At 41.2% G+C, this 14,534-nt stretch overlaps 1 pseudogene; it reads right to left on the bottom strand.

Annotated features, from left to right (window-relative positions):
- The window catches only part of LOC115147883 (zinc finger protein 721-like), a 32,364-nt pseudogene extending 20,596 nt beyond the window's left edge, over window positions 1-11,768 (bottom strand).
- Window positions 11,769-14,534: the final 2,766 nt, after the last annotated feature.

The following is a 14,534-nucleotide window of genomic DNA, read 5'->3' as shown; positions in this document are numbered from 1 at the left end:
AACAAAAAGACTGAACGACTGGGCCACGTCTCTAGTAACCGAACCGTCTCGGGCCTAACAACACCAGTGCCAATATATCGTCCAAATACCGGCTTCTCGGGCATTATCACTTAAGTGACTAATTAAATATTGCACCATCCCATTCTCTGGGTTCTGTCTGCAATCATAACCAGTAGTATAAACCAGGAATAATAAAACATAAATAATGATCGATGTTTGGTGAATCTATGAATTATGTATGACCACTGGGAGCCTTTACCACCATTTTTTAAAATAATATTTTTAAACGTATTTAATCACTCAATCTTGCCAAACGCATATACTGTTGGAGGGGTTAATATGAATTTAAAATAATTTGACATGATTTATATGAATCGGGTAATGAACACATGGACTTTGAAATGAACAAGGGAGAGGTTAAATGTAGGCTAAATCTAGCATAAGCGTATTCCCACACTTTACAATAACTCTGTTGTAGTGGATTTAGGTAGTCTCCGTGTGGCTATTCCCTCCATCGCGACACTGCTGCCCAGTTGAAGAGCTTGTGATCTCCATGCAGCACCACAGCACCGTGCGCCTTAGTAAAAGCACCCCTCAGCCTAAGAAGACGCCCTTCTGAAGGCATGTAGCCATAGAGTCATTATACCCTAAAGTAGGCCTACATACCTACTAGCCAAATAAAGTGCAGAGCATGAATGATGCGTGCAACTCGTCATTCCAACATATGTGAACATTTAATTCATCCTTCATGAAAAACTACACCTGATGCTTCAATTAAGCAGGAAAAAACAGAGATGTGTAGCACTGTAAGACACGTGTTTCTCTGTTGAATGTTTTAAACGTGTTTTATTCTCAGGACCATGAATATAACGTTGAGTATTGGGACACTGGGCAACAACATATCCTGGTCTCTATTCTCACGACCATCACTATAACATTGAGTATTGGGACCTAGGCCAACAATATATCCTGGTCTCTATTCTCAGGACCATCACTATAACATTGAGTATTGGGACCGAGACCAACAACATATCCTGGTCTCTATTCTCAGGACCATCACTATAACATTGAGTATTGGGACCGAGACCAACAACATATCCTGGTCTCTATTCTCAGGACCATGACTATAACATTGAGTATTGGGACCGAGACCAACAACATATCCTGGTCTCTATTCTCAGGACCATCACTATAACATTGAGTATTGGGACCGAGACCAACAACATATCCTGGTCTCTATTCTCAGGACCATCACTATAACATTGAGTATTGGGACTGAGGCCAACAACATATCCTGGTCTCTATTCTCAGGACCATCACTATAACATTGAGTATTGGGACTGAGACCAACAACATATCCTGGTCTCTATTCTCAGGACCATCACTATAACATTGAGTATTGGGACACTGGGCAACAACATATCCTGGTCTCTATTCTCAGGACCATCACTATAACATTGAGTATTGGGACCGAGACCAACAACATATCCTGGTCTCTATTCTCAGGACCATCACTATAACGTTGAGTATCGGGACACTGACCAACAACATTTCCTGTTCTCTTCTACATAATACAACTAATGATAAAAAATACATATTTAAATAAATGAATATACAATCAGCAATGTAAAACAAAACAAGAAAACATGAAACCACATTCCAGATGTATGTTTTACAATGACATTTACATGCAAGCATTCGTTCTGCGTAACAAATCACCAATGGTAAGGTATAAGATATTATCAAGTGTATTTCCAGTGTGAAGAGAGGAGTTTGGTGGGAGACCTTACTGGCCATGAGAAAACAGAAGAGTGTGAGGTCTGTGGTTGACATGACCTATAAGTACTGATGGGCAGAGCTGGCTTCCTGCCCTCATGATGCCTTTTCCTAACAACCAACACATCATTCGATTCACAATAAAAACGTGTGAACATCTTTTTGGAGCACACTTAATATACAGTACCAGTCAAAAGTTTGGACACACCTACTCATTCATGGGTTTTTCTTTATTTTTACTATTTTCTACACTGTAGAATAATAGTGAATGCATCAAAACTATGAAATAACACATCATTGTTAAACAAATCAAAATATATTTGATATTCATCAAATTAGTCATGCTTTGCCTTGATGAAAGCTTGGCACACTCTTGGAATTCTCTCAACCAGCTTCGAGATAGTCACCTGGAATGCATTTCAATTAACAGGTGTGCCTTGTTAAAAGTTAATTTGTGAAATGTATTTCCTTCTTAATGTGTTTGTGCCAATCAGTTGTGTTGTGACAAGATAGGGTAGTCCTATTTGGTAAAAGACCAAGTCTATATTACGGCAAGAACAGCTCAAATAAGCAAAGAGAAACAACAGTCCATCATGACTTTAAGACATGAAGGTCAGTCAATCCGGAAAGTGCAATCACAAAAACCATTGAGCGCTATAATGAAACTGGCACTCGTGAGGATCGCCACAGGAAAGGAAGACCCAGAGTTACCTCTGCTGCAGAGGATAGGTTCATTAGAGTTACCAGCCTCAGAAATCGGTAATTAACTGCACCTCAAATTGCAGCCCAAATAAATGCTTCAGAGTTCAAGTAACAGACACATCTCAACATCAACTGTTCAGAGGAGACTGTGTGAATTAGGCCTTCATGGTCGAATTGCTGCCAAGAAACCACTACTAAAGGACATCAATAAGAATTAGAGACTTGCTTGGGCCAAGAAACACGAGCAATGGACATTAGACCGGTGGAAATCTGTCCTTTGGTCTGATGAGTCCAGATTTGGGTTTTTGGTTCCAAAAATCATTGTGAGACGCAGAGTAAGGGAAAGGGGGATACCTAGTCAGTTGTCCAACAGAATGTATTCAACTGAAATGTGTCTTCCACATTTAACCCAACTCTTCTGAATAGGTGAACAGATGATCTCTGCATGTGTGGATCCCAAAGTGAAGCATGGAGGAAGAGGTGTTATGGTGTGGGGATGCTTTGCTGGTTACACCGTCTGTGATTTATTTAGAATTCAAGGTGCACACTTAACCAGCATTGCTACCACAGCCTTCTGCAGCAATATGCCGTCCTATCTGGTTTGCGCTTAGTGGGACTGTCATTTGTTTTTCAACAGGACAATGACCCAAAACACACCTCCAGGCTGTGTAAGGGCTATTTGACCAAGAAGGAGAGTGATGTTGTGCTGCATCAGATGACCTGGCATCCACAATCACCCAATTGAGATGGTTTGGGATGAGCTGGACCGCAGAGTGAAGGAAAAGCTGCCAAAAAGGGCTCAGCATATGTGGGAACTCCTTCAAGACTGTTGGAAAAGCATTCCAGGTCACTACCTCATGAAGTTGGTTGAGAGTATACCAAGAGTGTGCAAAGCTGTCATCAAGGCAAAGGGTGGCTACCTTGAAGAATCTAACATATATTTTGGTTACTACATTAATACATATGTGTTATTTCATTGTTTTGATGTCTTCACTATTATCCTACAATGTAGAAAACAGTCAAAATAAAGAAAAACCCTTGAATGATTAAGTGTGGACAAACTTTTGACTGGTACTGTACAATAAGGAAAGTTGAAAGACATACCCATTAAAATCATTGAAAACAAATGCAACAACATAATTTGACCACACTAATAGTATTTTTGACCACACTTCCTTATGTCTCATCAGCTACAGTAAAACCTGATGAAGGGTTTTAAAAATAAATATGTTAACATCTTTAGGACCAAAGAAATTATACAAGAGGCCTATGGTCCTTATAAAAAAAATATTATTATAGATTTTAAAAGCATATAATTAATGTGATAAGCAGACGTTGATCAGATAATGGATTGAATTATGAATCTATTGAATACATGAATACACACCTAATATTGTTGAAACATTATTCTACATTATACAGTTATTAAATGGTTAATAGGAGTTCATGAAATAAGACACAGCTCTGAACACCCCCACCCCACCACACACACACACACACAGCACTCCTACTCCAAGACGCTTGATACATATGGACCCAGAGCTGCATATTATGCTACACAGGTTACCATAGTAATCAGGATTAGCAAACTGTTAGAGAATGGGAGATGGATGACTCTTTACAAGATGTTTTCTATTGAAACATAATTTAGGGATCTGGAACCGGTGCAGGAGAGGAGGGAGATGAAAGAAAACATGTTTGTGACTTCTGGTGTTTTTTCAGTGACCCTGAATGAGCAAAGCTCTTTCCACATAGACAGGAGTAAGGTTTCTCTCCTGTGTGTGTGAGCTTGTGTGTAGTCAGGGTGAAATCTCGAGCAAAACTCTTCCCACACTGATCACAGCTATAAGGTCTCTCTCCTGTGTGTATGCGTTGGTGGGTAATTAGGTCTCCTGATTGATTGAAGCTCTTCCCACACTGATCACAGCTATAAGGCTTCTCTCCTGTGTGTATTCGTTGGTGTGCAGTCAGGGTGGAATCTCGAGAAAAACCCTTCCCACACTGATTACAGCTATAAGGCTTCTCTCCTGTGTGTATTCGTTGGTGTATAGTTAGGTATCCTGATTGATTGAAGCTCTTCCCACACTGATCACAGCTATAAGGCTTCTCTCCTGTGTGTATGCGTTGGTGTTTAGTCAGGTCTCCTGATTGATTGAAGCTCTTCCCACACTGATCACAGCTATAAGGCTTCTCTCCTGTGTGTATGCGCTGGTGTGCAGTCAGGTGTCCTGAGTTCCTGAAGCTCTTCCCACAATGATAACAGCTATAAGGCTTCTCTCCTGTGTGTATGCGTTGGTGTGTAGTCAGGTCTCCTGATTGATTGAAGCTCTTCCCACATTGATCACAGCTATAAGGCTTCTCTCCTGTGTGTATGCGTTGGTGTGTAACCAGGGATCCTGAATGATTGAAACTCTTCCCACACTGATCACAGCGATAAGGCTTCTCTCCTGTGTGTATGCGTTGGTGTTTAGTCAGGTCTCCTGATTGATTGAAGCTTTTCCCACACTGATCACAGCTGTAAGTCGTCTCTCCTGTGTGTATGCGCTGGTGTTCCGTCAGGTGTCCTGACTTCCTGAAGCTCTTCCCACACTGAATACAGATATAAGGCTTCTCTCCTGTGTGTATGCGTTGGTGTGAAGTCAGATTTCCTGAATGATTGAAGCTCTTCCCACACTGATCACAGCTGTAAGGCTTCTCTCCTGTGTGTATGTATTGATGTGTAATCAGGGATCCTGAATGATTGAAGCTCTTCCCACACTGATCACAGCTATAAGGCTTCTCTCCTGTGTGTACGCGTTTGTGTGTCGTCAGATTTCCAGACAGTGCAAAGCTCTTCCCACACTCTTCACAGCTATAAGGCTTCTCTCCTGTGTGTATGCGTTTGTGTCTAGTCAGGTGTCCTGAGTTCCTGAAGCTCTTCCCACACTGATCGCAGCTATAAGGCTTCTCTCCTGTGTGTATGCGTTGGTGTGTTGTCAGATCTCCTGATTGATTGAAGCTCTTCCCACACTGATCACAGCTGTAAGGCTTCTCTCCTGTGTGTATGCGTTGGTGTGTAGTCAGGTGTCCTGACTTCCGGAAGCTCTTCCCACACTGATCACAGCTGTAAGGCTTCTCTCCTGTGTGTATGTGTTGGTGTGTTGTCAGGGCTCTTGATTGACTGAAGGTCGTCCCACAATCAAAGCAGGGGTAAGGCCTCTCCCCTGTATGAATTCTCTGAGATTTTAAGGTTTTAGATGCAGCGAAACTCTTCCCGCACTGACAGCAGTGGTACGGTTTCTCTCCAGTGTGACTCTGCTGGTAAACGATCATTTCCCTCTGTTTAGCAAAACTCTTCCCCCAGTCAAAGCAGCAGTGGTGAGGTTTCTTCCCTATACATCTCCGCTGGTGTTTATTGAAACGTCCTGATCTGGAGAGACTCTTCTCTGTCTTGTCAGCATCATGATGTTGTCGTGGCTCCCCAGACAATAAGCCTCTCCCACTGAGAGAGCAATGGTTAGGGCTGTCCCCTGTGAAACAAAGACATTGAATAGCATGGACATCTGAAATCAGGCTACCTGATGGGACTATGATAAATGCTGAAAATTGGCAATCAAAATAAACGTACTACCACAGCAAACATGTTATTTTTTAGAAGCATAATTGATTCCGATTTTGGACATATTAAGTTTGTATGTGAAAAATACTTTCAGTTTTTCCTGAACGCACTGCACTCGAGCAAAAGAAGGAAGCTTGCGATGCTTGTGCTAGAACATATGCAGATTAAATATGCCTCTATGAATCTGATGAAGGCCTTTATGTGTCCTAATAAATGAAAAAATTGCTCAGAAAACCAGGTGTTTTTAACAGCGTCACTTCGATTGTCAATTTAAGCCAATTAAGATAAGCAGAGTAAGGTGTTTACATGACTAATGCCATAGTCGGCCTACTGCCATAACTAGTTTAATGTCAAATGATGATTGGGGATGTGTTGGATTCTAGCTTGAAATATACCTATTCATGTTACCATACTAGAACTTGTTGATTACTTTGCATGTAGAAGGAATGTATATGCTGGTGTCAATGGAGGGTGGATATGAACTAAGTGTATGGAAAGTTACTGAGTGAGACAAGGGGGAGTGCAGAAAGTTAACACTCTCAAAACATGTTATTTCCTAAGGAGGGAGGCAAAGGGCAACAGTCTGGTTTCAGTCACTGATAAATTGGACAGCTGTGGATTAGAGAGGAGCGAGGAATTTGGGGTAGGCCGATGAAGTGGAGTGAGAAGAAACAGTCCTATTTGACACATATACTTCCACGCCCACGAAGGTTCTAGCATCAGGCAGAGCCATGAAAACACCAATGATTGGATCCAATTAAGTTCCTGCCTAGCAACAGAGATGTATTGGCTGTCTAGCTGTGCAAGGAGTTGACTCCGCCTAGTAGGAGGATATAAATATATGTGCTTGTGTCATGTCTTTGCAGCTGTATGACCCAGTGGGTGAATAATCTTGGTTTGAGCCTTTCCTGGTTGTCTGAGTTTTTACTCTGTTTGTTCAGAACCTAACACATGTAAACATACTCATTGTAAAGCACTAGATATGTTGTTGCTTTGACAAAGTCATTTCTGATGGTTATTATGGATGTGATTAGTAATTAATTTACGTCTGTCCCTCATTTTAAGGTCAACCCTGTTACATGAACTGAACTCTCGTTTTAATATGGTAAAACTATTCCTTTAAAAAATATGTTTTCAAAAGAAACACTGAACATCTAATAGTCAAATCAGAGTAAAAGCAGGTGAGCTGGTTCTACTCTTTTTATCAATTTACTGCTGTTTTGTGGTGCAAAACTGAGCAAGTCAACACTCTCCCCATTCATAGACATGCTAGAAATGTTTTGCAATCTTCACAAAAAAATGAAATTGTATTCAATTGCCACTCCCTGTTTCACAAAACAACCTTGCATTCCCCCTGTGATTTAAAGGACTATTTTACCCATGTAATCTGGTGGTTTTGTTGTTTTCAGTAGTCCCCTGTTACGGTCAAGCCTTTTACTTTATTTGGCACTTAGTGTAGTAATATTTTTATTCAATGTCTTGTTTTTTATGAAGTTGAACATGTGCTCTTTATTACAGAATGGTAAAAGTTAAACTTAAAAAAATGGGTGGAATGACCCAGATATTTTCATATATAATTCATCAATGAATGACCAAAATGCATAAAGATGGCAGAATTCTATGACATCACTGTTTGAGCACTATCCACTGAATTTGAAACTACGGTGCGCGGCATTGTTCAATGTTCCAATAAATCAACAATCTACTTTGTTTTTTTCTTCCAAATCTCCGCCGTCTTGAAGCTAAAATTGGGATCATCTTTACTGTGCTAATGACCATACCAACAAAACAGTAAAGGAGAGCAATGTACAATACAGTGAACTCAGCAAAACAAGGAATTTGTGGTAAGTAATGCGGGCCGCCATCTTTATGCACCTCCGATGTTGTTTCAGAAGCAGACTGTAGTCTAATCTACACACCATGGTTCTTACTTAATGAAATCAAATCTCCATCTTCCTTTTCTTCTTCTCCCCTCTCAGTTCCACCCTGACCCGGTGTTTTCCTGCAGTCAACCAGACCCAGCAGTAAAGCAGTACCGGGAGACGTTTGACCTGGGGACTCCAGGAGGGTAGAGGGGAACCGGCTGGCTTTGTCCTGTTGGCCACAATAAATATTAAACAGTATCATTAAACCAAATATTTCATTAATTCAGTCTGAACCACTGATTTGGGTGCATCCCTAGAATATCACCTTTTTTCTCAATCGTTCACTACTTTCCACAAATCTAATAGCATTGGGTTGATAGAGGCATGGGCTAGTCAGAGTTTCCACCATATTTATTATACCAGTCATTACCTTTCAAAACGACTTGTGGCTAATTTGAGCATATATACATTTCGTAATGATTAGGTTGTTACGAGTGTACTGAGAAAAGTAGGACACGTGCCATGCCAGCAACTTGGAGAAAAAACAATAGTGCCAGGCCGACACTAGTTACCACAGCCACAAAGTCATAAGCCAAGCCTATTTCAACAATTTCTCTTCTGAAAATGTAATCTTAAACCTAACCTTAAGCACACTGCTAACCTTATGCCTGACCATAACCTTAAAATCAAAAAAACACATTTTTGTTATCATTCATTTCTATAATATACATTTTTGACTTTGTTGCTGTGGTAACGACTGCCTTCCATTTGTGAAGACATTTATTTTCATTGCCATTACATATTAGAAGGCAATCGCTGGGAATTATTTATTGGGTTAATTTAAAGGAACATGATATGTCTCACCCCACAAAAGAGGTGCTACAGAGAAGTTGGGAGCCTGAACGTGGACAGAATAAAAGCTTTGGATGGGTGGGTGACAACCAGGAGAGGCAGATGGGATTGTATTGCAGGGACTTCAGCCCCACGGTACCTATCCCTGTGAGTCCACCATGGCTACTCCCACCTCCAGTAGTTGATTTACAAGTGTTGGAGAGAGTACGGAAAGACAGGGAGGGGGTTGATCCATGAGAGTTCTTTAAAAGGCGACTGGAAACTGTAAATCAGTGTCTTTTTGCCCATATATACAGATGGATCAAAAGACCCAAGGACAGGTCAGCCTGGATCAGCCTTTGTTGAACAGGAAAGTGAGGTGGCTGTCAGGAGAAGTATTACAGACCAACTGGCTGTGTACATGGCAGAGCTGATGGCCATACTGTTGGCCTTGCAGTGGGTGGAGGAAGTCAAGCCAGACAGAGTAGTTATATGTGCTGACTCATGTGCTGTGTTGATGAGTCTGCAATCATTTAGCTCACATAGCAGACAAGGCCTGCTATATGAGGGAATTCATGCTCGGGTGAGACAGATAGGTGTCCATATAAGCTTTGCTTGGGTACCGGTCCATGTGGGGGTGGAAGGGAATGAGGAAGTAGATGTGCTAGCTAAACAGGCCCTTAGGAGACAGGAGGTGCCAATGAGCAAAGCAGAGGCTAAGGGAATGATATGGGCAGTAGTGGTGCAGAGATGGCAGGAGCAGTGGAACAGTGACAATAAGGGCAGGCATTGATTCATTGTTGACATTTTAGTCATTTAGTAGAAACTCTTATCAGAGCGACTTACAGGAGCAATTAGGGTTAAGTTGCTCAAAGGCACATTGACAGATTTTTCACCTAGTCAGCTCAGGTTACAGGCCCAACACTATAAACCACTAGACTACCTGCCACCCCTATTCCAGGTACAGAGTAAAGTAGGGGAGGATGGTAGGAATGGACAGAAGAGAGGAAGGAGGCTATCCTTACAAGGCTAAGAGTGGGGCACAGCCAGCTGAATAAGTTATGAAATGTGATAGGAAATCATTCAACAGGAAGATGTGATTATTGCCAGGAAACAGAGACAGTGGAGCATGTACTGATGCAGTGTGGGCAGTATGATAGGGAAAGAGAGAGTGATATTGTATAAGGGACAATAGGGTACAGGAATTGAGTTTGATAAGCATACTGAGTGAACATTGTTAGATACAGTTGCAAATATTTATCTTTAAGAGAAACGGGGCTGGCATATAGGATTTAGTCACTCGATCCCTAACACTGGCCCACACTCCAATACAGTAGGTGGCGTAATGCACCATAACGTTGAGTGTCAACTGCCAATAAACCCCACAGGAGATGATGTATTTTCAGTATCTGGTCATATAATGGATAATCTGCTTTCAAATCAGTGGTGAACAAGTGCACACTTTGGGAGGAAGGAGAAATAATTAAGTAATAAACACAGATTCCTACGCATGATACATTAGTAGGTTACTTTTCTGAAGGAAATAAACCCAACAAGTTTTACCGTCATGTTTTTTTTTTTTGTCCAACCAGTAACACAAAACACTGGAATGTGGAGGATCAAAGATGATGAAAACTAGGCCTAGACATTTTATACAGCACAGCAGGCCTATACTGTTAAAAGGAAACCAGACTTACCTGATCCATTGTTCCTTTATCAGACAACTTGTCATATAAATGATATCCTGAATTGTAAAAAATAAAAAGTCAACAGTAGTATAGTTACTTTGTTTAAGTGTTCACAAGAGGTCTGCCGGGAGGCGTAATTTCCTTCAGCAGGAAGAGGCAATGTCATGAATATTCATGCTTCTCGACATAAAACCCGTCGGATGACTGGTTGAGTTATCTTAAGTGCTTGACATCACTGAGGCCTAAACGAAACAAAACATAACGGACAATGTCTCTGGCTTCGGATCTGTAACCAGTAGTAACCATCAACTTCAATGACAGTGAACATAAAATTAAAACACTAATCTGACATTCCTGCCCCACAATAACATTATCGCCGAGGATGGCTTGCTAGCTACCTACAGTGTTGGATTCATATCATCGTTCTGATATAAAACAGCTTAGCTAGCTAGCGAAATGCTAACTCGCTACGCTAGCTAACGTTACGGTGAACGCGATTGTTACGTTAGCTAGACTCGGGAGTTCGTGTAGGGACATATGTGCTTCAGGAGCCTGTGGGTTTGATATGATTCCACCATGGACAACAACAACTGGCTACTAGTTCGTTTTCTGACATATGTTCAACTCAGAGCTCGTTTATCCAGTCACCACCGTATTTGAAAGAACAACTACAGACTGACATGTAGCTGGCTAGTTAGCATTCTGGCTCACACTGGCCATTCAGTAGCAACATACACAGCTATCTCCATTTAAGAGTTCATGGTAGAGATATTTAAAGAAAGGAGAATATAGGAATCCCATTCGTTAATGAATGTAGGACCGTATATCGCCTCACCCAGCAGACTGTCGAACAATCTGGTTCACCTTGTCATGCTGGGTCACGCGGTTGCTAAACGAAAAGTCAGATGAGTCGAGAAACCTGCTTATTTTCCTCCACGGTAGATAATGTCAAGATTCCAAAGCTATACGATATTACAGAGAACAAGTAAATTATCTCACATATCGGAAAAGATTTGCAATGACCAAATTCGACTTATTCTTCTTCAGTGGGCTTTAATGGTGTGTGGCATCCAATATCTTGCATTACCGCCCCCAACTGGATTTAGGTATAAATCCATTATGCTTTAGGGACAGGCAGAAACTTAAGCAATTACTGTATTTCACGGAGGAAAATGAGGGAGTGTCATGCTTTTTCAATTTCAGTCGGGAGGATTAGTATTTTTTTATTTAGTCCAGGGGAGAGTCATGTAATGACAGTATTTGTCACCATTTTGGAACTTACGTATTGAATTACCATCCAACTTCGGGGGTACAACCCTGCTCGCTCTCTCTCTGAATTCAATTTAAGGGTCTTTATTGGCATGGGAAACATATGATTACATTGCCAAAGCAAGTGAAATAGATAATAAATAAAAGTGAAATAAACACTAAAAAAATCACAGTAAACATTACACTCACAAAAGTTCCAAAAGAATAAAGACATTTCAAATGTCATTAAAATCCAATTGTATTGGTCACATAAATGTGTTTAGCAGATGTTATTGCAGGTGTAGCAAAATGCTTGTTATTCTAGCTCTGACAGTGCAGTAATATCTAACAAGTAATATCTAACAATTTCACAACATATACCCAATACACACAAATATAAGTAAGGAATGGAATTAAGAATATATACATATATTGACGAGTGATGTCAGAGCGGATTGGACTAAGATACAATAGAAAAGTATAGAATACTGTATATACATATGAGATGAGTAATGCAAAATATGTAAACATTATCAAAGTGACTAATGTTCCATTTCTTAAAGTGGCCAGTGATTTCTAGTCTATGTCTATAGGCAGCAGCCTCTAATGTGCTAGTGATGGCTGTTTAACATTCTGATGGCCTTGAGATTGAAAAACAGCTTCTGTCTCTTGGTCCTAGCTTTGATGTGCTGACTTTGCCTTCTGAATGATAGCGAGGTAAACAGGCAGTGGCTCGGGTGGTTGATGTCCTTGATGATATTTTTGGCCTTCCTGTGACATCGGGTGCTGAAGGTGTCCTGGAAGGCGGGTAGTTTGCCCCCGGTAATGCTTTGGGCAGACTGCACCGCCGGCAAACACAAGGCTCTCCAGAGGGTGGTGCAGTCTGCCATACCAGGCGGTGATACAGCCCAACAGGATGCTCTTGATTATACATCTGTAAAAGTTTTTCAGGATTTTAGGTGCCAAGCCAAAACAATTTAGCCTCCTGAGGTTGAAGAGGTTCTGTTGCACCTTCTTCACCACACTGTCTGTGTGGGTGGTCCATTTCAGTTTGTTAGTGATGTGTACACCAAGGAACTTGAAGCGTTCCCCCTTCTCCACTGCGGTCCCATCGATGTGGATAGGGGGGTGCACCCTCTGCTGTTTCCTGAAGTCCACAATCATCTCCTTTGTTTTGTTGGCGTTGAGTGAGAGGTTATTTTCCTGGCCCCACACTCCCAGAGCCCTCACCTCCTCCCTGTAAGCTGTCTCGTCATTGTTGGTAATCAAGCCTACTACGGTTGTGTCGTCTGCAAACTTGATGATTGAGTTGGAGGCGTGCTTGACCACGCAGTCATGGGTGAACATGGAGTACAGTACTTACTGTACTCTTCTGTCCACGATCATCTCCTTTGTTTTGTTGACATTGAGTGAGAAGTGCAAATAGTTAAAGTAGAAAAAGGGAAAATAAAGAAATATAGGTTTTATTTACAATGGTGTTTGTTCTTCACTGGTTGCCCTTTTCTTGTGGCAACAGGTCACAAATCTTGCTGCTGTGATTGCACACTGTGGTATTTTTCCCAAAAGATTTGTCAGTTTATCAAAATTGGATTTGTTTTCAAATTCGTTGTGGGTCTGTGTAATCTGAGGGAAATATGTGTCTCTAATATGGTCATACATTTGGCAGGATATTGGGAAGTGCAGCTCAGTTTCCACCTCATTTTGTGGGCAGTGTGCACAGCATGTTTTCTCTTGAGAGCCTGGTCTGCCTACGGCGACCTTTCTCAATAGCAATTCTATGCTCACTGAGTCTGTACATAGTCAAAGATTTCCTTTATTTTGGGTCAGTCACAGTGGTCAGGTATTCTGCCGCTGTGTATTCTCTGTTTAGGGCCAAATAGCATTCTAGTTTGCATATTTTTTTTGTAAATTCTTTCCAATATGTCAAGGAAATATATTTTTGTTTTCTCATAATTTGGTTGGGTATAATTGTGTTTCTGTCCTGGGGCTCTGTGGGGTCTGTTTGTGTTTGTGAACAGAGCCCCAGGACCAGCTTGCTTAGGGGGCTCTTCTCCAGATTAATTTCTCTGCAGGTTTGGGAATCGCTTCCTTTTTGTGGTTGTAGAATTTAATAGGTATTTACTGGATTTTGCTAATTAGCGGGTTTCGGCCTAATTCTGCTCTGCTTGCATTATTTGGTGTTTTACGTTGTACACAGGTGATATTTTGCAGAATTCTGCATGCAGAGTCTCAATTTGGTGTTTGTGCCATTTTGTGAATTATTGGTTGGTGAGTGGACCCCAGGCCGGGTGCTGCAGACTGTTCTAGTGCCCTCGCCAATTCGTTGACATATATGTTGAAGAGAGTGGGGCTTAAGCTGAATCCCTGTCTCACCCCTTGACCCTGTGGAAAGAAATGTGTGTTTTTTGCCAATTTTAACCGCACACTTGTTTTTTGTGTACGTTGATTTTATAATGTTGTATGTTTTTCCCCCAATACCCCTTTCCATCAATTTGTATAGCAGACCTTCATGCCAAATTGAGTCGAAAGCTTTTTTGAAATCAACAAGCATGAGAAGACATTGCCTTTGTTTTGGTTTGGTTGTCTGTCAATTGGGGTGTGGAGGGTGAATACGTGTTCTGTTGTACGGTAATTTGGTAAAAAGCCAATTTGACATTTGCTCAATACATTGTTTTCGCTGAGGAAATGTACGAGTCTGCTGTTGGTGATAATGCAGAGGATTTTCCCAAGGTTGCTGTTGAAGCATATCCCCCGGTAGATATTGGGGTCAAATTTGTCTCCAATTTTGTAGATTGGGGTGATTAGTCATTGGTTCCAAATATTGGG

This window comes from Salmo trutta, chromosome 14 (genome assembly GCF_901001165.1).
Source record: "Salmo trutta chromosome 14, fSalTru1.1, whole genome shotgun sequence".
Taxonomy (NCBI): domain Eukaryota; kingdom Metazoa; phylum Chordata; class Actinopteri; order Salmoniformes; family Salmonidae; genus Salmo; species Salmo trutta.
Note: the sequence above shows the minus strand (reverse complement) of the source record. Positions and strands in the feature narration are given on the sequence as shown.